The sequence below is a fragment of the Lygodium microphyllum genome, chromosome 18, assembly GCF_053477565.2.
Source record: "Lygodium microphyllum isolate KBCC chromosome 18, Lygodium_microphyllum_v1.1.10, whole genome shotgun sequence".
In the NCBI taxonomy this organism is placed as follows: domain Eukaryota; kingdom Viridiplantae; phylum Streptophyta; class Polypodiopsida; order Schizaeales; family Lygodiaceae; genus Lygodium; species Lygodium microphyllum.
Window position 1 is genome coordinate 31343444 of NC_141152.1, and position 25780 is coordinate 31369223.

Consider the following 25780-nt stretch of genomic DNA (forward strand, 5'->3'; position numbering starts at 1 on the left):
TCAAATGTATGGCTGTAGTAATAGTCTCAACCCAAAAGTGGTGGTAAGCTTGCTTGATTAAGCATACTACAAACTCGCTCTTGAATTGTCTTATTTATGCACTCAGCTATACCATTTTGGGATGGGATATACAAAGTGGTCGATTGACACTTAATACCTCTCTTATCACAAAATTGCTCAAAGGCTTTAGATACATACTCACCCCCATTGTTAGATTGTAGGCATTTCAGTCTATACCAAGATCGATTCTCAACAACAGCAAGCCAATACTGAAATGTGGCCAATACTTTCGATTTTTGCTTTATTAGATATACCCAAATCTTATACGAGTAATTATCAATGAAAGTAATGAAATATGTCATGTCACCTAAAGACTCATAGGGCATAGATCCATAAACATTAGAATGAACAAGAACCAGAGGCTCACCCATGCATGCAATGCTAGACTTATTATGTGAGTTAGGAGTTTGCCAGCCATAAAGACAATAATCACAAGAATCAAAACACTTAGTCAAGAGAGATAGAAGATACTACAAATGTAAGCATTTTCATTCCCTTTAATGAAATGTACCTAAGGCGATGATGCCATAATGATACATGTGGTATTGCAGCCACTACCAAAACATGGTTGATAGACCCAAATACAAGGGGTAAAGAGTGCCAGACTTGGCATTGCATTCCAAGACACAATTTCCAATGCCAAGACACAATTTCCAAATGTAAGCTTCCATGAGAAATCACCAAAAGAGAACATAACTTACATCATCCAATTGTTTAGGTGAAAGTGGGATTTTAGTCAAAGCTAGAAGATGGTGCACATAATGCAAAGTAAACATACTACCTAAGAAAACTGCAATTGGACATCTCCAATACCAATAATATCCAATGCCAACCAATTTGACGAACCCTATCATCCTGCGGTAGGAGTGGGACCACTCTTGATGAGGGTGACATGAAATGAAGCCCCTTAATCAAGTAGTCCATATTGAGTAGCTACAAGTATGTAGTCATAATTAGAATTAGTCTACATGACATTAATCTCTTTAATCTTTACGCTTGCGATCACACATTTTATGACACTGTGGTCGAATATAATCTTGCTTCCCACAATAGCGATAAGTTAATTTGGACTTATGACCACGGGACTTACTGCAAGACTATCCATGTGACTGAGGATGAGAGTTTCGAGAGTCTCTTCTACGATGGTCATTATTGCTCTTCACTTTATTGCCTCTGATTGTCAAAGTGTAAGAGGTGTGAGAAGCATCTATATTCTTTCTATTAACCTCTTCATTCAAAAGCTCACCCTCTATATTCTACAATTTCAACCCATCAACTGGCATATTTACACATATAGCAGTGCAGAACGTATCCAATGACTCAGGCAATGTAACCAACAAAAATAAGGGAGAAAGAGGCATATTTGCACACATAGTAACGCGAAATGTGTCCCATGACTCAAGCAATGTAACTAGCAAGAATAAGGGAGAAAGATTATCCTTGAATTCAAGTCCCTATGAAGACAAGTGGCTGAAAATAGAATGAAACTCATTTAAGTGGGTGTACATGGAGGTCCTCTTCTTTATACGAAAGTCCATGAGTTGCTTCAGCCAATACATTTGAGAGGCACATCTCTACTTATCATAGACATTACGAATCTTGTTGCATAACTGCTAGGTGGTCTACCCATCAGAGACAACATTATAATAGACCTACTTAAGGAGTGACAGAATGATCATAGATTTACATAACTCATCCATCTCATGCCAATCCTGTGCATCAAAGCGTTTGGGCCTTATACCCTTATGTCTTAATGGCTTTATGTGCAATTTTTGCACTAAAACATTTGTGCCTTCCAATAATTGTGATTTGTACCATCCAACTTATAAATGTTAAACATAGCATTGTTATTCAATCCATTACCCATAATGCAAGCGATGAAAGCACAATCCAAGATAAATAAGCTACTGTAATTCGGTTTCAGGTTTCGTGTACTTGGGTAATGACAGATCTCTTGAGATTGTTAGCATTGGTGATGTTAGGCTGTAGTTTTCTTTTGGTAGCAGTTTTGTTATGCACGATGTACGTCATGTACTTGCATTAACACGCAGTCTCATGTCCATTGGATAGCCTGATGATGCAGGATATCATGTATCTTTTGGAGACTCTGCATGGAAGATTACTCGTGGCAGGCTTGTGCTTGCGAAAGATGCCAAGGTTGGCAGCCTCTACCCCTTAGTTGTTTTTAGATCTACAGTTGATCATGTTTTATCTGTGGGGACTTTAGCTCATGTATCTCTTTGGCATGCTTGTTTGGGGCATATATCTGTTAAAGGAATGAAAATTCTTTTTGGTTTGTAGTATTTACTGCCCCTTGACTAATCTCATTTTGATTCTTGTGATCATTGTCTTTATGGCAGGTAGACTAGGTCTATGCATAAGAAGTCTGGTCATGCATGAGTGAGCCCTTAGTCTTGGTTCATTCTGATGTCTGTGGGCCTATGCCATGTCAGTCTATGGGTGGTGTGAAGTATTTTGTTACTTTCATAGATGATTTTTCACATAAAGTATGGGCTTATCCCATAAAGCAGAAGTTTGATGTCTTGGCAGTTTTTCAGAGATGGCTTGCTTTGGTAGAAAACCAGTCTTGGCATATGCTGAAATGCCTTAGGACAGATAATGGGGGTGAATATGCATCACATGCTTTTGAGCAATTATGTGATGAGAGGGGTATTAAGCGTCAGTTAACCGCCCCTTACACCCCTTCCTAGAATGGTATGGCTGAGCGGATGAATAGGGCCATCCAGGGAGGGTTCGTAGTATGATTAGCCATGTAGGCCTACCCAACACTTTTGGGTTGAGGTAGTTATGACTGCTATGCATATCATTAATAGTTCACCCTGTAATGGCATTGATTTTCAGGTTACAGAGGAGGCATGGATACGAAAGCCTCCCTCTTATGCATATTTACGTGTCTTTGGATGTGAGACATACTGCCATGTGCCCAAGGACAAATGCAACAAGATGGATCCTAAGAGTGTTAAATGCATATTCCATGGTTATGGAGATGTAGGAGAGATGGGTTACTATCTATGGGATGCATAGGCGCATAAAGTCATCCACAACCATGATGTAGTCTTCCATGAAGACAAGATGCATAGGTAGCTTGAGAAGATAGTGGAGATACACAGGGTTATATTTTAGAAGGAGCCATGAGCTCCCTTACAGCTAGCTGGACAGCCTACAGTAGCAGCAGATGCTCAGGGCCAAGGTGTTGGACAGAACGTTGGGTAGGTAGCAGAGCCTATAGTGCAGCATTCTACTAGAGATAGATGTCCACTTGACATATTTGAGCCCTCCATGCACTATCTTGGTTACAGATGCAGGAGAGCCTCTCACCTATGATGAGGCTATGTGCAGGGGTGACAGTAACTCCTGAGAGAGGGCTATGCAATCTGAGATAGACTCCTTGCATAAAAATATTACTTGGGATTTGGTTTCCTTGCCTACTAGCAAGAAGGCTCTACCATGCAAGTGGGTGTACAAGATGAAAAATACCCTTGGACACCCCAAGTCGGCATACATGGCTAGATTGGTAGCAAAGGGTTTTAAGCAGGAGCATGGTGTTGACTTTGATGAGGTCTTCTCTCCTGTGGTTAAGATGACCACCCTGCGCTTAGTCTTGGCTTTGGTTGCATAGCTTGACTTGGACTTGTACTAGATGGATGTCAAGACAGCTTTCTTACACGGGGGCTTGCATGATGAGATTTACATGGAGTAGCCTAAGGGCTTTGTAGAGCTTAGTAGGGAGTACCTAGTGTGTAGGTTGAAGAAAAGTCTTTATGGATTAAAGCAGGGACCTAGGGAATGGTACCATAAGTTTGATGCTTTTATGTAGTCACACATGGCTACAATCATAGTGCTATGGATCTGTGCTTGTACACAAAGAAAGCCCGTGATGGATCTTTGCTTATTTTGGTACTCTATGTGGATGATATACTGTTAGCAGGAAAAGCTCATGATGAGCTAGATGATCTTAAGGCTCAACTCAAGAAGAGCTTTGAGATGAAGAATCTAGGATAGACCTCTCACATACTTGGTATGCGCATTAGACGCGACATGCATCAGGGACTTCTCTACTTGTCACAGAGGAAGTACATTCATAAAGTCCTTGAGCGCTTTCGCATGCAAGACTTGAAGCCTACTGGTTATCCATTGCCTTTTTATGTGAAGATATCACAGGCCGATTGTCCGTAGACAGATGAGCACATGGCCGAGATGGCCAAGTTTCCCTATGCATCCGTAGTGTGGGCAGTCTTATGTATGCCATGATAGCCACTCGTCCAGATATTGCCTTTGCAGTTGGTGTTGTGGCACACTATATGGCTACACCTGGCAAGAAGCATTGGGAAGCGGTGAAGGGTATCATGAGATACTGCATATATGTACATATGCTACGGTAGCCATGATATAGGAGTTGTGGGGTACACTGACTATGATTATGTAGGACATGTAGATAGTAGGAAGTCCATTTCTAGCTATGTGTTCACCTATGATGGAGGTGCTGCCGCTTGCATGTCTAGGGTGCAAAAGTGTATGGCTCTTTCCACCACTGAGGCCGAGTATGTTGTAGCCATTGAGGCTTGCAAGGAGGCCATATGGTTAGGCCGATTGGTTCATGACCTTGGTATTGATGTTATCTCTACACTGCATTCAGATTCTATGAGTGCTATTCAGTTAGCCAAGAATCCCTGGTCTTCCATACGAAGAAAAAACACATTGAGGTGAGGTATCACTTCATTAGTGGGGTCGTTGAGGACAAGTCCATTGACCTTGTCAAGATCTCGACTGACCAAAATCCTGTAGATCTGCTCACCAAAAGCCTCTCTATGGAATAAGATGGTGTGTTTGCATAATTATATTGAGATGAGTGCCAACCAATAGTAGGTCAAGAAATTGGCAAGTTTCTACTAAGTGCATGACTTATGAAGGCTAGGGTGAAAGTAAAAATCAATCAAGTTGGGAAGTAGATCGTGTCTAGGTACCGAAAATCTTAGCATGGTGGTTTTTCTTGTTAGCAAGATACTTTGGATGGAATGATGAATTTGTCAAGGAGAAGGAAACATTCTATTGTGGGGAGGAGTTGTTGGTTTATATGCTCTTGCTGTGTGCAAATGGTAGATAAGGTGGCATTAGCTTCTTAAAGTTAGGGAAGTGCTAGTCATGATTTTTATATTTAATGGCCTTTTGAGAAGACAGAAGGAAAAAACCGAGAGCACCCAGGAAACACTATCATGCTTTCAACATTCCATTGGGAGAAGGGGAATGTGATTATGACCCGAAAAGAGATATGATGGATAAGAAGGCCGATATAACTTTTGCTCTATTAATGGAGTTGTGCTCTAAAATGAGAGGACAATGGAAAAAATTAGTGAATTTGAAATCCAAGGAAAGAAAGAGAGGAACAATGAGAGTTTTGAGCATAGAGGAGTTACCTAATATTTTCTTTATTGTTGATGCTTGGTATAAGAATCAGAACATAGGAGAGGGATATATTGATGGAGGAGCACAAGTTAGTGTGGTCAATCAACCTTATATAGAGTAGTTTGGACTTCAAATTGTTGAGGGATCAAGTTTTGAATTAGGCTTGCTAATCAAGCTAAAGTGAGGTGCTTAGGCATAATTTAGAATTTAGAGGTCAAGGTTTATGGTGTGTCTATGAAAATCGATTATCATGTTATGCCACCAGGGTTGGCAGCTTTTCCACTAATCCTTGGTAGACTGTGGCTTAGGAAAGTGGGTGCAATACAGGATTGGGGGAGAGGAATCATAACGATTGATGATTGTAGAGGAGTAGAAAAAAATTTGATATGGCTTCAAGAAAAGAACTAGTGAATAAGGATGAGAGTGAAGAAGAGGAGGAGGAGAGTGATAGTTCTAAGGAAGATGATAGCGAGGATGAAAGTTTAGAAAGTCATTTTGATCAAGAAGTGTCATCTATTGTAGTAGAGTTAGTAAATCTTGAGAGGAATGGAGAGACACAAGAGCGTTAAGAATTTCTTGATGGTAGATGTGATTATTTGAGACATGAAGAGAGCATTGAGGAGGATTTTTTGAGTTTTCTAGAATATCATGAGAGGGAGGGCTTAGAAATTGAAAGATTTAATGATGAAGTTAAGGATTCAGGTTTGTTACCGAAAGAGATTGATGTGGTTGAGTGTAATAGTGAGGTTCTAGTTATTGGGGCTGATAAAGAAATTGTGGAGGTTATGGATTCTAACTCAAATTGTTATGGTGTTGTTGTTTATGAGTCTGGTGAGTCTTGTGGGTTGGTTAATGATGGTTTGAGTAGCCCTGGAGAGGCTTCCATTTTTGAAGTTGTTGATGTTGCCTTGAGTAGATCTGACCTCATGCTTCTTAATATTTGTGTGGATGATTGTATAGTTGATTTAGGCAACAATGATAAAGAAAAAACTTCATCTGATGGTCTTGTAGTTTTTGTAAGTTCTTCTAGTGTTTTTGATATGATTGTGATGATTATGATTGGGATTTTTAGGATCTTGAGATTGACACATATGAAAATATAAAAGGAAATTTGAAAAAGGCTTTGAAAAGAATTGAAACATTAAGGGAATAGAGATCTAAAACTAAGGAAAAAGAGTTTGAAAGAGATTGTAAGGTGGAAGTTGAAGAGAGGACTGGAGAGTTGGAAATTTCGAAGAGGTCTATGGACCTAATTTGTTGCTTGGTATTGAAGCTTTCTGTGAAGATTCTAGAGAGAATGTTTGTGGGGATGTTATAGAAGGGGTTGACCATTGTTTTTGTGGAGTAGAAGAGTTGGAGTCATGTTTTAGTTTGAATGGCTATCTTAGAGAGACTCCATGTCTTAATGTCTTTTGTTCTTGTAGTGTTGAGAGTCAGGAGGGGACTCATTTTGATGTGAATGATAGTATATTTGAGTATTTTGTAGTAATGGGAGATTTTTTCTAACATTTTCTAATGATTTTGCAGATTGTCTGGATGTCTTTGTGGATGGAAATGAATTTGGCAATACAGAAAGGGTTGAAATCTTGTTCATGCTTTCTCTTAGGGCGGATGGGAGGGATATGTTGCTTGTTGTGAATGATGGCAGTGTGTGGGTTGTTTTGAGGGATTTGGATTGGCAACTTTAGTTGATTTTGAAGAGAATTTTATGGATATTTTTTGTGTGTTCACCGAGGAATTGCTTGAGAGAAATATGACATTAATTTTCTTGGATTTTGAGTTTGATGATATGTTTTGTCATTTTATGAAAGCAAATGTTGTGCATGAATGCTTGCAGACTAGGGGGAGGGCTTTCGAGTAAATTGAAAACCTCAAGAAAAACATTCGATAGGTAGAATTTTTGTTAGCTTAGCTGTTGGTGTGATTGTTTGCTTTGTTGTTTTGTAGCTGGATTTTTTGTGTTTGTCTAGATCAAGAATTGTTTTTGTCATCTTATTTTGGATTTTTTGAGTTTGAAAACTTGATAGCCTTGGTTGAGATTGGTGTTTTCTTGGATAGATTGGAGCAATACTTAGATGGTAGCCACTGAACATATTGAAACAGGTACATTTTCTTGTCGATATCCTTGCACTAAACGGGGATTATGGGTTTACGAGCACTTTACGTTGCACTTGTTAGATACATTGCACTCAGGGGTCGACTTCCAATTTTATCAATAACTTCTTGGCCAAGGGTTGGGTTGATGTACGTTTTGCACAATCATTGAGCACTAGCATGGCATGATGCCCGCTGTAGCTATATGCAATAAATCTCAGATACACACACACACACTTGAGAGAGCACCTTCATTGTGCATGCATAGTTTATTGCACGCATGAGAGTTGGGATATTCATCATCAAAATAGAAACCTTAGGAGGAGTGGGAAAGATGGTTGGACGAGTTTGAGGGTTGTGAAGGATGCCTATAGTTGTGAGATGGGTTGTTTTACCTGGTCAACATCTTAAGGACAATTGTTTCTTGTGTGATCGTGAGATTTTGGGAGGGTGGAGTGGAGTGAAACATTTTTTACCATCCATTGAGTGTTGAAAGGTGAGGTTAAGAATCATAATGTAAACAAGGAATCATGTTTGCATTTTGCATGACACACAAGTATATTTAGATAGTCTAGGCACTATTTTTTTGGTGCATACAGCTTTTCGTGTGAAGCATTGCTTGTATGATTGCATACCATGGATCCAATTTCACATTTCTTCTTGAAGTCATGTATGATTGAGTGTGGAGTTTATTTTTGAAAGCATATTAATGCTAGGAAACGTGACATGGTATCAAAGTAAGTACATTTGAGAAAATAGGGATTAAAGTAGAAGAGGAGAGAGAGCATGTTGCAAAGTTCTTAAAACTTTTGAAAGGACTTTTAAGTTATGAAGTTATATAGGATATTATGGTGGGTTTTTCTTGTAAGAGTATATAGAGGGCTGATCGGAGGTGTGAACAACGATTGGATGGATCAGCCATTGTCGAGGTGAGGAGTGTCCATCCCCTTGGAGTATGCCAATAATATGGTGTGTTTGCAAAAGTATATTGAGATGGGTGCCAACCAATAGCAGGCCAAGAAATTGGCAAGTTTTGTACCAAGTGCATGACTTATGAAGGCTAGGGTGAAAGTAAAAATCAATCAGGTTGGGAAATAGGCAGTATCTAGCTACCGAAATTCTCAGCATGGTGGTTTTTCTCATTATCGAGATACTTTGGGTGGAATGATCAAATTGTTAAGGGGAAGGAAGCATTCTATTGTGGGGAGGAAGTCTCTAGTATTCATGCTCTTGCTATGTATATAATGGGAGTTGAGATGGCATTAGCTTCTTGAAGTTTGGAAGGTGCTAGACTTGATGGCTACACACAACATCATGTCAAGCACACGGACCGATTTGATTTCGGAGGACTTGGTAGGATTATTTGTGTTGTCTTCAAAGGGACAATATAGTTCCGAAGCTAGCTTTATACTTAGTGGTGCCTTCTTGTAATTACCATAGTGTTGGAATGGATCTTTATCTTTATCAAATGGAACACCTTACTCATGTTCTCATGCTCCGAAGCAACGAAAGGAAGACAAGTAGTGTGCTTAAAGTGGCAAGCTGAGTGTGGAATGAAGGGCTTTCAGGAAGTTTAGTTTGTCAAACTTCAGCAAGCCTAATGCTTCAGGCTGTATAACCACAACCCGAATGAGGTAGAAGATTTTGTGTAGTTACCTTTTTCGAGCTCACATTCTTTACTTTGATACTCTACATTGTGTGTTTACAATGTGTTAGGGCTATAAGAGGCATAGTTGTTGTATATTTTGTATCAATTTTGCTAGTGTTTTGGTTGTAAATTATCAAAATTTCTTATTTAATGTAGTATTTAGACAAAGTCAATTACTTCATTGGCACTCCTTGTTGTCTTGTTTTCGGGTTGTGTGAGATGCTTGTCTCTGAACACCACTCATGAAACATTGTAATAAAGCATCAATGAGCATTACACATAAGCTTTTCATCGATAAATCCTTGCTACCATGTTACTACAACATTGAAATGGCAGTGAAATCTGAGCTATTTCAAGCTTAAATTAGTCCCAAAAGTATAACTATACTATCCAGGCACCAAAATAATAGCATCCTCGAAGCATCAAACATGCATGATGGAATTTACTATTCGCTGTCCAAAGTAGAACTATTTTGTTCTACGTGAAATAGAGAATAGGAAACTGTGTGGAATCAAATACGGTGTCTCTCTTTCTTGCTCTCTTACTCTTGGAGTTTCCACATACGGTGTCTCTCTTTCTTGCTCTCTTACTCCATCTACCATAGCTTTTACTTCTACTTGTGTGCTTCCACTCAAGCTCTACCTTTCAACTGGTATCACAATCAACCATTCTAGAAGCTTCTTCATCCTTTGCTTTAGCCCGAATTCAAATCTTCAACTCAAGGTTTCATGGCAACCATTGTTTCTTTCTCTCGAGGTATGCATTGAGTCTTCTCTTCTCTTGACTTGTTCTAGCTTACTCCTCACTTGTTGAGAGCTTCCCGAAGCTTAACTGAGCCTTGTTGAGTGCTTATTGAGCTAAGAAGCACTCATTTTATTTATTTCGAGTGGATACAAAGCATGTTGTAGAAGTCATGGATACCTATAGTAGCTTGACAAACTATCATATTTTAGACATAACTTTCACATATGGTATCAAATTTAGGTGTTTTATAGCTAGAAATTAAGAGTCGATGAGGGCTACATCTTGCAGTAGTAGAGAGTGAGATGAAGAAGTTAAGCATCCTTTTTAATAAGAGGTTTATTGCAGATATCCAATGCATTTCCAAAGATTGCTTGGTCAAGAGGCGTGCCAGGGAAAATCTTTCTATGATTCAAGTAGAAGACAATGTAAAGATGGACAACCTTGAAGATATTGTTAAATCTGGAAGACATTTCAGTCTCACTTATCTCATGTAGGTGGTAGCAACCCTAATGCATGGGAAGTGATACTTAAGTGTGTTCATCTTGTGATTTTGAAGAGGAAAAACATGCATCTAATTAGTTGATTCAATATGGAAGAATTGCATAAAAACCTAAAATGTTTGGTGAGAGGCAAGTCCCTAGGTTCTGATGCCATTACTATAGAGTTGCTATTACATGTGTGGCCACAAATCGAAGGTGCTCTCATTGATATGGTCAATGAAATTTGGAGTAGTGGGAAGATGACACAGTCCTAGAGTAGTAGTATTATTGCATTAATGCTTAGGTAGGTGTGCAGCTCATTGCAACATTGGTGACCAATATCACTACTTAAAGCAACTTATAAAATTTTGGCAAAAGAACTTGCAATTAAGCTGGTTCCATTGATTAGGAAGTATTAGAACCCACAATTCTACTGTAGTTTGTAAAAGGGAGTTGGACAATGTTTTGAATATCATGATTGCCATTGATCATGCTATTGTTGTAGAAAGTGGTCTTGCTATAGGTTGATATTGAAAAGGCATTTGACAAAGTGCTTTAGAGTTTTATCAAGAAGTCAATGCGATGGGGTTCCATGAGAAGATAATTAATCTACCTAGCTTTTTGAATGGTACTTCACTTGATCCAATTACTATAAAAAGTACGGTTAGGCAGGGATGTCCTTTGAGTCCTACCCTCTTTGCTTTGGCCACCCATCCTTTATTTTGAGATATAGGAGAGCTTAAGCCAATAAGGAGAACGTGGAAAAAGCTCTACAAGTATTAGAAGTTTTCAAGCAGGTGGTGGGTCTAAAAGTTAAATTTGTAGAAATTAGATTTAATACGTGTGAGATTGAAGACACTCTTTTCAATTTGAGATGGATAGGTTAGGTCATCATAAGAGTGAACATTTTTAGATACTTGGGATTTCCTATGGGCATTGATGTCTATGAGATGGACATGATCGATTGGGAACTTAATAAATTCAAGGGAAAATTTAATGCCAGAAATCTTATTGCATGGCCTTTTCATATAAGATTGAAAATTCTCAGTTTTTTCATCTTTCCCGTGCTTAGGTTTTACTTGCCTTTGATATGTCTAAGTGATGCTTGCATGAACAATATAGATTCTCATATTGACATGCTTATAGGGAAAACTTGGAAATCTAAAATATGTTGCTCCAATTGGTTTGGAAAGGCTCAAGATTGGTGTGGATATGTGAGAGTGTGTGGGAGCTTTCGCTCAACCGCCAAGATCCACGGACCGCTTATTGTTCAAGCGTTCCAACCGAGCACTAATGGCTACCTCTCACATAGTCGACGCGCCATCTATATCTACGGGTGTAGTGAGCTTACCTCCATGCCGTTCGAGTTACCTCCTCTCCCGTGCACTCCGGTAGCTCCACGATCCAAGTGCAAGTTTCAAGCAAGCTCCATCCTCAAGCTCCACGCTCCGAGCTCCATTGCCGTGAGCAAGAGAAGAGAAGAGAAGAAGAGAGGAGAAGATGGAGAGCTTCTCCTCCTCGGTCCCTCACCCTCACACCCTCACACACTCACTCCCTCACACTCTCATACTCCCTCTCTCAAGCACAAGCTCAAGCAAGCAAGAACAAGAAGAAGAAGAAGAAGAGGAGAGCTACTTTTGGCCACACACAAGAATGAGATTCTCATTCACTTTTCAACTTTATATACAAAACCCTAAATCCCTTTTGGGCGGTCATCCCCTTTTTCCCTTTTTTACATGGCCGGCTATAGCCTAGGCCCCTTTTTCCCATTGTCCTTCTATCTTCCTAGCTACCTTTCCACCGCCCATCTACATTTACAAATTGCACGGGTGAGAGCCCGGCGCTCCTTGAATTAAACCATGATGCGCTTGTGCTCTTTTACAAAAGTTTTGACTTGCGCCTTTCCTTGTACGCCTTTCTCCCTTATTTAGGACTCTTCTCCTTGTGCGTCTTTGTCTTCCGTTTCTCTTTGCCTTGGCCTTTGTCTTTGTCTTCTGCTTTAGCTTTTTCGGATTTTCCACCTTTGTTCGTTTCTCTTTGCCTTGGCCTTTGTCTTTGTCTTCTGCTTTAGCTTTTCCGGATTTTTCACCTTCGTTCGTTTGAGGGTTAACAGAGTGCACAATGGAAAGAAGAGAGTGAACACAGAGAGAACATAGGAGAGAGAAGGAACAATATGATTGCAATAGCTGAAGGTACAAGACTCCAACAGTCAACCCCAACATGTAGCTCTACGTGTCAGTGTGGGCGCTAGATGGTAAAACAAGGGGATGAGAGAATAAGGAGGGTTGTCTGATCACGAAGGATCAATGATGGATAATGAAAGCGAGAGAGTAGGATGCCTATATATATATAGGTGAAAAAGTGAAAAAAACCCTAAATGTAGTCAAACTACTAAAATAATGGCCAAAAGTGCACAAAAGGAAATGCACTAATGTGCCCTCCACCTAAAGTGCCTAAAACACATAAATTGACCAACAAAGACAATGTTAGAGCCCCTAACGTCCTTGTCTGACTCGGACTAAGGCGCATAGGCAAGAGATGACCACACAAGGTACACATGATTGCTAACACACCCTCTCAAATCTTGGATGTGGCAGAAGGCCAAAGGGGATGCTGATCTGAGGGTGGCAGGAAGAGTGCCAATGCCAATGAAGTCAGTCTCGATGAAGAAAGCAAGCTGAGCAAGACCCCCTCTCCATATAAAAATTTGATCAAATGGAAGGCCACAAAAGGGCAATGGAAATGGAGAGGCCCTGAATAGATCAAGCTAGAAAACTCCAATCGAGAATGGGTGAGCCAAGCCTTTAACCCAACTAGGAGATGATAGTAACTATCAAACATGCCATAAGATGCACAAAAACAATAGGGACCAAGGGCCAAGCGGCATGGAATGGTGGCTCGATGATGAAGAAAAGGGATGGCCGGCACAAAAGAAAGGCCCAATGGACATTGGAAACCTTGAAGAAACTCCTCACGATCTTGGGAAGCCCTTGTTGAAACACAAAGGGCTAGGAAATCCACAGCCACATTTCCAATATCATTCCCCTTTGAAAGCGATGGGACGTACGAGGGAACCACTAGAAGAGGTGGTGAGGGATGGGATGGAACCTATGGAATAGATGGCACACAATAGAGAATGAGGGTAGTAAGGGAAATCTACCTTGGAGTGCCCTACACAATGGAAGGGGAATGGGGCATAGATAGCCTATGCTCCGGCAAACCTATCACAAAAGTGGCTCCTATAGAAGAATCCTCAACAAAGATGTCCGGTGGCTTGGTGAAGACAATGTAGGTCTGGAGTTTAGGAAGGCTAGAAACGGAGAGGAGAGGAAAGCCGAAGTCATGAACATGTAGGGCCTTAAGAACAAAGCTCGATGGATGGGCAGACAATAGAGGCAAGGTACGAACACCACTAACAGGCACCAAAGAAATGTCACAAGAAGTAATGATATCCTCTAACGGACAGAGATCCTATAACAAATCACCTCGAGGAGTCATATGACTCAAGGAACCATTGGCAATGAGCCAAGGATGCTGAGAACGTGAGACAGTTGAAGAGAAGGCTCCTCCACCTGAGAAATGTGTAGAAACATTGACTTAGTGGTAATAGCGGGTGACAAAGGAGAGGTAGACAAAGGCTCCAATGTAGATCCACCCTTCTCTCCCAGATGAAGGTGAATACCCTTTAGCACTTTTCCTTGAGGTGGGGGGTCTTCCCACATTGAGGACACAAGGGATATCCTCTATACTTCCCCACAAAATCTATATTAGAGTCGAAAGATGATTCCAACTCGTTCCACTTCCATTTCTTCTTCTTGGCTTGTCTAGTACTTGTAGATAAAGCCGCGTAAACACAACCATGTGCATGGGCTCTATAAGAATCTATCTCATGGTGATGCACATCTTGCTCAACGAACAAGCTCCTCCCAAATGAGAATCTCCTAGCTACGAGAAGTGAGAAGTCTTGTGTAGAACACATCATATATCAGTGATGGAAGATGTGAGAGAAGTGTCACAGCTAGGTCCTCCGAAGAAATGTTTGTACTTATCAAGGAATGAAAGCTCATCCCGAATCTCCTCCGGTCACAATCATTGAGGAGACACTCCATGTAACACCAACCATAGAGGGTAGTTTGTCCCATCTAGCTTGTCGGATGTGGAGAGAGAGGGTAGGACAACACTTACTGAGGAGATGCCATCAATGCCAATTGGGGACTAGAAGCCCTGGAAGAATATAATGGGAAAGAGTAATAAGATGGTGGTTGATTTGAATGATCCCAAACCACACGATCCCCCATAGCATACATGTTGGCCATATCGTCCTTTAAGAAATACCTACAATAAGAAAACAAAGAAGAAGTTGCAATGGGAATGTCCTCCACTTGTATGGGTTTTGTCAATCGATAAATCAGAAAAAGACTAATGGAGATGGGGAGTATTCGAGGTAGGAGTGACGATTTGATGCCGAGCTAAAGGGGAAGATTTGCAAAACACAGATAAGATATGGATGCTATGGATGCAAAATAAATGTAGTCAAATCAAGTTTAAAAAAACTATTGCCTAGCTAAGAGAGAGGCCACCTAGCAAAGAGAGAGTGCCTAGTAAGAATTACATCAGAAAAAATGAGCCAGTTCAACTGTCCACCAGTGTTTGGAGGTCTTGGCAAGTGGGAGAAGGCAATCCTATGACTTAAAATGTAGACTTTGATTGCTTCACCAATAGGTTGCGCCCAGCTAAGAAAGGGACTTTCACTACGTAAAAAGGCTTGCCTGAGTGTTGTAGATAAGGCCACCTGGATCTGTAATAGGTTGCCCAAAGCAATAGACTACCCATAAGCCAGAAACACAAAGTTAAGGTTGGTAACTTATAGCAAAACACAAGCTAGAACTTGTAGATAGAGTTGCCCAATAGTAATAAACTGTTTCCCATGTTGCAATGTGCCTCCCAACTAGAAAACGCAGGGTTGTTGGTACTAATGCTTGAAAAACATGCCACCTAGGATGTTGGAATGCTGCCCAAGATAGAGAAGAACATCCAACTGTCAAACGTAGGAGTTGACATGTATCTGTTTGTTGCTTGAGAATGAGCCACCTACACCTAAGATGAGTGTTGGATACTAGGGCTGCCTCAAACAAAGTGCTCCTCTTCAAGATCTATAGCTCCTATGCATGGCTTTGATACCATGTGAGAGTGTGCAATGGAAAGATGAAAGTGAACATGAAGAGAAGAAGGAGACAAAGAGAATGTAGGAGAGAGAAGGAACAATGTGACTGTAATGGGTGAAGGTACAAGACTGCAATAGTCAGTCCCAACACGTAGCTCTACATGTCGGTGTGGGTGCTAGACGGTAATAGGGGGATGAGAGAATGAGGAAGGTTGTCTGATCACGAAGGATCAATGATGGATAATGAAACTCAGAGGGTAGGCTGCCTATATATAGGTTAAAAAAGAGGAAAAATCCTCAATGTGGTCAAACCACTAATGGCCAAAAGTGCACAAGAAGAAATGCACTTATGTGCCCTCCACCTAATGTGTCTAAAACACATAAGTTGATAGACAAAGACAATGTCACAGCTCCTAATGTCCTCGTCTGACTTAAACTAAGGCTCATAGGTAGGAGATGACCACACAAGACACACATGATTGCTAACAGGATGTTGGGGGCCTAAATTTGTTGGATCTAAAGACTTAGGTGGTGGTCATGAGAGCCAAGCTCTTAAAAAGGGTATTGAAAGGTTCAATTCCATGGGTAGTGGTGCTGGAAGATCTAATTCACATAAAAAACTATGAGTTATAGCTTTTGGAGGAATCCAACCGCAAGAGATCGTGATCTCTAGAATAATATTTTGCATCAAAAGCTTGGGGTTGACGAGGGATCTCATTAAGTCATGGAGGAACTTACTAGCCAAAGCTATCAAGGACCTAGATTGCAAGGAGATAAATCCAAATGACAATGTGCTTTGGACTTGGCATGCTTCTACTCCTATGGTTGAGTTGTTGGGGAGGAGGGAACAAAATTTGGTAAAAAAAGGCTACTTTAAAGTAGCACATTGTTTGTAGTTGGAACGAGTAACTGTGGTTACAAATCTTGGTTGGAGTGTCAAGTGACATTGGGACAGACTTCTACAATTAACTGTGGCTATAGTTGAAGACATTGTAGAGGATCTTGGCAAAAAATGGCAATCTTCTTGCCATTTTCATAGGTTGTCATCAAACTGAGGCTATTTTGGAGTCTTTCTTGCCAAAAGAGAAAGGAATTGGAGTTGGAGACAACTAATAGTCTCTTTTCTTTCGTTGCTCACTTTACCTTTCTTCGAACTGCTGAAGCTTTCATGGAGTTTCTTGTCTTAGATCTTCTCTCTGTGGCTTGATCCTTCTTCGTAACTTACAAAGCTTGATCCGTTGCATCTTGATTCTCCAGGAGCAGAGAGGGCACTACATTGTCTGCCTTTCAATCATCAAGTTCACGTGGACAGCAGGCAAAGCTTGCGTTGCTCATTGGGGGCTTCAATAGGTCCATGTCTACGTTATTCTTCATGTTTGCTGCTAAGAATGGCTTCTAAGGTTCTGTAATGGATGTATCAAGCTTTTGTTAACCAGAATGAAGGCTATAAATGTTTACTTGAGCAAGATATGCCATGCCGACGTTGGACATAGGCACCAACATTCTGCTGGATGGAGTTTGCACCTCTGATATCCTAAAGGATTGCAGCTAAAAATCGTGGCCAAAACCATTGGATACATAGTAGGAGAAGTCACTCCTTCTTCTGCAGACTGACACCACCACTCCATCATCTTGAACAAACGGACACAAGTTACCAGACCAATCTGTGGAAAATCCAAAGTATTGTAGATCATCTTGAGTGCCGCCCTCTGAAGAGCCTGTGCTAACTGAGGACCACAAAGCACGACACACTTGTAAACCCGTGATCTGCAATGCTGGTGTATAGAAGCTTGCGGTGTCCGACAGGTACAACAGTTGATATGCAAGTGATAGACCTTCATGAGCTGTATGAATCCATGGATAGAGTCGAATAAGAGCAGATTTCATCTTTCGTATCAAAATCTGATGCAAATAACTATCCTGTTCAGAAGCAATGGCCTCAGTTGTTTGTGATTCCCTGCTAAACAAATCATCGTCCATTTGGTCTATATCTCCCCTTCCTCATGATGCAGCTTGAAGCATACTTTCTCTTTGAGCATCATACAAACCCTAAATCTTGGATTTGAGATAAGGAAGGTCAACCAAATACAATAGTGAAAGTATTCGTCGTCACCTTGTTAGAGAAGCCCTATCCACAGCTTCATCATTAACCGGTATCTTTATGCCGACTGGTCTTTTTCATAAGCCATACAGGGACTTTGCAAAGGATGCATAATTTGTACATAGGCTATGGGCTTTAACCACAAACATGAGAAGTCCAAAGGTGTCATCACTATAATCCGGTACTTTATGAAGAAGAGGTCTCCTTTGGGCAAAAGTCCCCAAAGGGTAAAGTAGAGCTATTCTTAAGTTGGCATTGTTGGGCTGCTACTATTTCAAAGAAGGTAGGCATGTTACCTTCTATACCAGTGGCATATGCAAAGCTAATATCTATAGGTGGAATTGGGGGGACAGCTAATAAGATGATCAGTGCTGCCATTGCAGAGATACTAGAAACAAAGCTTTCGGTGCCTAAGTCACGGTTTTATATGAAGTTTTTTGATGTTCAGAGATCAGACTTTGGTTGGAATGGTTCTACAGTGAATTGCTCTCCTTTACTGGCAAAGATCAACTTCAGCAACTTCAACATCAACATGGCTATAGCAATAAAGTAGTTCTAACAGCAGCATATTATGAATTTGGCCCCAACTATGAATAGTGTAGATGGGGCAAATCTAAGAGCTTCTGTATAGGCCTTGTTCTTTCTAACTCTACAGAAATAAGATCACGGTTTACTTGTGGTTTGTTCTGACAGTTTTGAACACAATCAAGATACTTCAGTGTGTTCAAAGTCTCATCCACATTAGAAATATGGGCTAACACAAGCAATCATCACAATTTTGCTTGAGATGCTATAGAAGATGGCATTGTTACTTGATGGCATAGTTACTTGAGAACTGATTAAGTTCTTTTCTCTCATTCCTACACTTGCAGGTTACTGCAAGGAGAAATTCTGAATTTTCTGCCAAGCAAACATAATTGGAGGATAGTTGTCCTGTCATATGTACACTGACATTCTTGCATTACTCAAGCAAGGTTAGTCGACTCATTTTAGCAGTGAAATATCTAGAGAGATGGATTGAGAGCCTAGATATGAGCAACCAAAAGCAACACACGTTAATCTTGGAAGGCATGGGCATTATGGATAGCATCACTATGATTATGGGTGCAATGAGCATTGGTATGAATAGCAACATGTATATGCTCAAGGTCATGGACATGGGCAGCATTATGCTGGTGAATATGGACAACATGTTGATTAATATTTCTATGATGGTCAGTCTCATCCCACGGTCAATATTATGGGGATCATCAACCATTTCATTCATGGGCAGCAGCATCAGCATAATTATTTGAGGCAACATGATATGTATGATCAATATTCTTTTGGGTAGCATGACGCATATGTTCATGATGTATATATTACACACATACAGTCTTCTTATTTTGATTCACAATTGAATGATGGGCAGTATCCATATGCATTTGGGTAGCATCATTATGTGAGGCCACATACATATACTATATTAAATGAGTTATCTAATTTCTATGGAAATTGGAGGTCTATTATTGAAGCAAACAATGACAGCAAGTTGAGTGACTGTAGGGGAGAATATTCAGCCAAGGTTATTCAAAGGAGATAATCAGTGATACAATAAGAGAGTTGTACGCTCAAGGTTCATATTACATATGTGCTGGACCAATGTCCATTGATCACTAAAACATATGCAAGAAAAGAAATGCTAAATTGGTACTTGTTATAGAGTTTCAAGATGAAGAAGAGGTAGATGATGAGGAGGAAGCAAAGGAAGAGATTAAAGGACTAATGAAAAGCTTAATGACAATGCACATCAACCCATCCTTAATGGAGGTATACATGTACCTAGAGAAGAGTTTCATGCTACACTTGATGCAAATGATCATGAATTCTCATTTGACTTGGATGTTTATAATATTGATCTTGTGGATTGTGGGGATCATTCATTATACCCGTTTGATCTAAATGGCTGTGAGTATATGACTAGTGATAGTTTTCCTAACTTGGACATCCATTATGTTGGGATACCTTTCAATTTCAATGAGGATGATAATTGTAGGATGCGTGATGATTTTTATGATGGGATTCCTTTTGATCTAAGTGGATCTTTTGGATGGTTCATGATGTCATAGAACAAGGTACAACTTGCTGCAATATTTTTTTGTTATAAAAATAATTGGCATGTCTTCATCAGAGTCTAACTTTTATGACATGAATGGATATGCTACAATGTCTACATTATTTATGTACCTCATAAGTTGCAGTTGGACATCTCCATCAAAAGTTATGGCTATTTTTCTCTTGCATCCCTACTTTGGATAACACTTGGATTTTTACAAATTTGCCATATTTGTGAACCTTCTTTCTCATGGGAGATACTTCATCATCTTATGCTTCCATGTAGGAGACTTTAGTTCTTTATGGAATTCCTTTGATTCCATAATTTTCATCATTCAAGCTTTGAGGACAAAGCAACACTTGGAATTTTATAGTTTTCCAATAGTTGTGAACCTTCTTCCTCATGGGACATCATCATGTTATGCTTCCATATATGAGACTTCAGTTCTTTATGGAATTTCTTTGATTCCATCATTTCCAACATTCAAGCTTTGAAGACAAAGCTATTTAAGGAGGGAAAGGTTTGTAATGAAGGACAATAGAGGATGAAGGAGTCCATTATTAATTTGGAAAGAAGATAACAATTGGAGAAAATAGTGTAAATAGGGGGTATTATTTTAGGAGTTAAAATGGGGCTTTCGTGCCAATGTAAATACTTTTTGCTCATATTTTAGAAATCCAAGAACTCCTAGTTAGCATTAGTTGTTACTTCTTTGTACTTTCCTTTTACCTTGTAGTAGCCATGGATTCATGGAGCATCTTGATAATGGAAGATCTTCAATTTCATGTTACATTTCTTGTTTCATTTTGTGTTTTCTAGGAACTAAGTGTTAGTTTAATTTAGTAGAGCAAGCATTCTTTTCAATGACAAAATTTTTGACTGAAAAGTCCTAATGGGGGCTTTATTTACTAGTGATAACTTGAGGAAGTGTGACATCTTGCAAGGTTGTTGTAAATGTCGACTCGAAAGTCTTGATGGGGGCTTAATTTATTGGTTATAACCTAAGGAAGCGTGGTATCTTGCAAGGTTGTTGCAGATGTGGTAAGGTGGAATCACTCAAACACACCTGGAAAGTCTTGATGGGGGCTTAATTTATTGGTGATAACCTAAGGAAGCGTGGTATCTTGCAAGGTTGTTGCGGATGTGGTAAGGTGGAATCACTCAAACACACCTTTTGGGATGGGTGTTTTACCTATTCTATCTAGGAGAAACACATGTCTAGATCAAATTTAGCACTTATTGCATTCATATTCTTAAGATGTGTATTTTTTTCATCCTTGGAATTCTTAAGGGTGCTCAACATTTTGCATTTAATATGTCAAGTCTCCTTGTTCTCCAAGAAATTTGGTAGCAAGGGTGCACTATGTTTTTGAAGGAGAATTTGTCGTATGCTCTTGGGCAAGCTTGGAATCCAAAGGTTTTTGGTATCTCAGTCAACTTTGCAATGCCGATTACTTAAGTCATTCTGAGTTAGGCAACTTGGCTAGGTGGCTCAAGCACTAACTTACTTTGTATATGCAATACTTATTATTTTTATTAATGTTATACTTTCTTTTTGCATCTAGAGTTGTAAAGGATTTGTTAGTAATGAGAGCACTCCAATTGTAAGTCTCTATATGTAATACTAGGTAATACTAAAAAGACAATCTAAACATCGTATCAAATTCGAAGCAACATCTGGTACATATACATCATGCCTATTGAAATAAGAACATGCATAGTCGCTTGATGCATTGAATGAAATGAAAATGCTATAGTAACATCCTCTAGTATAGGTGCAACTTTCATTCCTTTGATTCACTTGTGCAGAGCTTGCACTCTTTTGATAAGAAGATTGATATTGAGAATAGAACATTTGGGATAGCACTTTTTACTTCAATGTTTTTTGGCTCATCAAAAACATAATGTAACTTTGCTACAACCAACCATCAATCTATCACAAAATGGAAATTAACTTTGAAGGATTTGCAATAAACATTCAAAATGTCCTTTGCTAATGTGTGTCCAAACTTCAAAATCAAATTTTGTGGGCTTGGGTTTTGTCTTTGAAACATTTTGCATAGCACCTTTCCCTTCATTATTCTTTGTTACAAAAGAACAATGAACATGTATACAACATGGTACAAAAGAATAATGAACATGTACATAACTCACATACATGTACATATACACATACATCATAGTGTTTGTTGTCTCAGTAGCACCTTGATACGAGGTATGGTCTTTTGCACCCACCTTAATGTTGTACTCCACCTCTTGGAGAATCTTTTTCTTCTAAGTGGTTTTCTTTGTTGTCAGCACTTGTGGTTTCTTGAATGTAGATGTCACTTTTTATAGTATCTTTGGGTATCCACTTTGTGTTGTTTGTAGGCTTTGTTGGAGGTAAAAAATGGTTGATGGGTTCGAGCTTCTTTTTTGTATCCAATAGGTTGCCAACCAAGTATGCACCTTGTTGCTAGCTTAGGTTGTGGGCTTGAGAGTTGATACTACTATTTTACTTTTTTCTATTGGTCTTTGACTCATTTGGTTCAATTTTTCTCTAGATTTCCTTCTCAGATTATTTACATTTTGGTTGCTCAAGGACAAGGTGTCAGCTTGGAAATGAACATGCATATAGACTAAGACCAAGGATAACCTAGTTAGAGCTAAATGAAGTATACGAAGGCAAATTTGGAGGCATCTTGGACAAAATGGTAGCTTGTGGACAAGAAACATGCCATTTTAGAGGGTAAAACGATAAAAGAAAGGGAAAACAAACTTAGTCTAGGTTAATAGTTCAATTACTTTTCAGATCAAGCTTTCTCTTTTCTCTTTCTTTCAAGCTTTTGACTGAAGCTTCCATGGAGGATTGCGAGGTTTTCTTGGTTGAAAGTGAAATTAACCTCAAAAGTTTTCTTAGTTGAAAGTAAAATTAACCTCAAAAGTTTTCTTAGTTGAAAGTAAAATTAACCTCAAAGTTTAGTAGGCTTATGTGCATCCTTTTCTTGACTTTTTCCATGTCACAATCACTTGAAATTTGAAATTCCTATTAGACAAAATTTCCTTCCCAACATCCTCATGGATAGGTAAAGCATAAAACATGGGAATGCCTTCAATCTCCACACCTTACACATAATCTTGGACTTATGAGAAGGTGGCTAACTATCACATGACTTGAGTTTTGCATTTGGTGGGACAAGGTCTAACTATTTGATCTCTTTCAAAGCATCATAAATTAGAATACTCATTGGACCCACTATTGATAAGAACATCACGAGTGACATCTCCCTTTGATAGTTAGATGGACCCTATTATATGCAAGAGGTATTGTTAGCTCCTTTTTGGCATCACTTGCTATGATATTCATTGCTCTAGCCATGAGGCTAGGCTCTTCCATTGGTTGGTCTATTTAAGGGCATAGATGTGGTCATTGTCTTGCTACTTGATGCTCCCACTTTGGGCAATTGACATGTAGATGCGTGATGCCATATTTGGGGTATCCTTATTCTACCTTGTTCTCTCTATTTAGGTTTAGCTTCTCATGACATCTAGAAAAGACGTGATCAAGTTGATCATGACTCCAACATGCCATCTCTCCTTGTGCCTCTTCCTCTACCTTGACCTTGTATCTATTATGCTTGATAATGGGACATCAATAGACTCTTATTCTTTCAAGAGGTCCAAACTTGCATATAGCTCAAGATATCTCTTTACATAGCTAGCTCATACTCTAGCTTGGAACCATCTATACCTCTTCTGTCATTCCCATATAAGCAAGAATCAAATAAAGCTTACGAGGTTGTAGTAGAATCATTGAGACTACCTTCACTGTTGTAGTCCAAATCAAAGAGAAGTCATCAATAGCCTCACAATCTAAGTGGTTATAGTAGACTCATCAAGCCAAGAGAAGAAGATAGAGGAGAAGAAGGGGAGGAAGAAGATGGAGAAGAGCTTTTCCCCAATTGGTCTCTCACTCTCACATTTTCTCCCTCAGACACTCTCACCCAACCTCTTACCCTTTCAAGCTATGGAAACAAGAGGAAAATAAGATATTGGAAGCAAGGAATGAAGAGGGACCTTCATCCTCAGTCCCTCACTCTAGCTCACACTCTTAAGCTCACCACCCCTCACTCTCAAGCTATAGAGGCTTATAGACAAGATGGAGACTCAAAGTATGCATGCACAAGAATGATCTCTCTATTCATTTATTCATATTATATATTTTAGTGTTCATTTAGGTTGGGCACCCTCTATCCCTTTTCATCTTACGATTAATCCTCTTTCTTTATAATCCACTTCAGGCTTCATAAACATGGTATACACAAACTTCCCCACAAACCTTTGCAATAACGGCAAGTTTTTAAATATGATTTTTGGGTGCTTTTACAACTTACATGGGAGTGAGCTTAACTCACATATAGAAATTTTCAAAAATAGAAGAGGTTCATATCCACAAGTAATAGATGGAAAAAATACAGATACACTTTTTGGCCTTTTTCACATATTATCCCTAGGATTTGAATGATCTTTTGTATTTGATTTCCCCTAAGGGTTAACATTTACTCCGTTGCTAGTTAAGTGCCAATTCCATGGGATGCTCTATAGGATGGAGATCCTAGGGGTTTGTGGAACTGGATGGATGGAAATGTAAGATTTGGAGTGGTAGTTGCTAATGAGGATATATGGATTGTCATTGTTGATGGCTTTAAGAATTTTTTCTATATACCTATAAATTCAAAAATATGCTCTTCTTGGGAATGTGCCTATCTAATTGTGCAGTGGTGTTGATTGAGCAAATGCAACTAGGAGATGGGTCTAATGCCCTGAGATTAGGTGTGAAAGGGATGAGTGGGTTTCATGGAATTGAGGGTGACATGTTTATAAAGAAAGTTTAGGATATCCTACTCGCGATGTGCCCTAAATTTGTGTAGTAGTGGGGGAAAGGCTATGGGTTATAGATGAAGCCAACTAGTAAGTTATCATGTGTTTTTCACTTGAGGACCCTTAGGTGTAGTGAAATAAGTGAAACTACTCTAGTAACATAACTTTTGCTCTCTTTTATTCTCTCCTTTTGTGTTTTTTCATTTTTTCATTTTTTCCTTTTTACTTTTTCTTCTCCTTTCCCCTAATCCTTTCATAAAAAATATGTTACATCTTAGGAAGGGGTTGTAATGTTTGTGATAAGTAGCTCTTATTGAAGATGTACTCCTTGAGAGACTCCCCAAAGGAATTGATGACTGGGGGGACAATGGATCTAAATATTGTGTAAGCCTACCATCCAAAATGTCTTCTAATAGCTTTAGGTAGTATGATGGGAGAACTAATCCTTGAAGATGGATGTAAATATTGCTTAAGCCTACCATCCAAAATGTGGGAGAAGTAATCCTTGAAGATGGAATTGTGCCATAGTGACATGGTCAATTCCGGTATTGATATCAAAGAACAATACTAGTCACCTATCCTCATAGAGTGTAGGTTGTTGATTGACTGGCTTGATTAAGAGCCTTAAGTAATTTTAGGTGGTGATGAAGGTTGGGTTAGAATAGTCACTAAATTTCTAATGAATGTAGTGAAAGCCTCCTTCAAATCACCTAGTTGGTATAAATAGATATTTTAGGCTCTCTTACATCCATATTGGGGATCTTATGCAAATTGTATCTTTTGTGCTCCTCTCGATCATATTAAGGTGCCATCACAAGTATGGATAGAAGTCTTCCTCAGTCTTTTGCTACACAAAAATGTAGCAAAAGGTAAACCAAGCTTGCATATCTACCTCAAGGATAGTGTATTGCACTCTTATTGCAATTTCCATACATCTTTAGGCTTCATACTAAGGTTGACTTTTTGGTCCCTTCAATCCTTACATATTTTAATGAGTGCATTTTTGTCTTACTAGTCCAACCACTTTTTGGCTATTTGAGGCCCTCTTCATGAGTGAATTTATGGTGCATATACATACTAGGATGATCTTCTTGAGTCTTGGTTAGTGCAA

At 39.4% G+C, this 25780-nt stretch overlaps 1 pseudogene; it reads right to left on the reverse strand.

Annotated features, from left to right (window-relative positions):
* Nucleotides 1-17067: 17067 nt before the first annotated feature.
* Nucleotides 17068-18092, reverse strand: LOC148020722 (peroxisome biogenesis protein 12-like; annotated as a pseudogene).
* Between the last annotated feature and the right edge of the window lie 7688 nt (nt 18093-25780).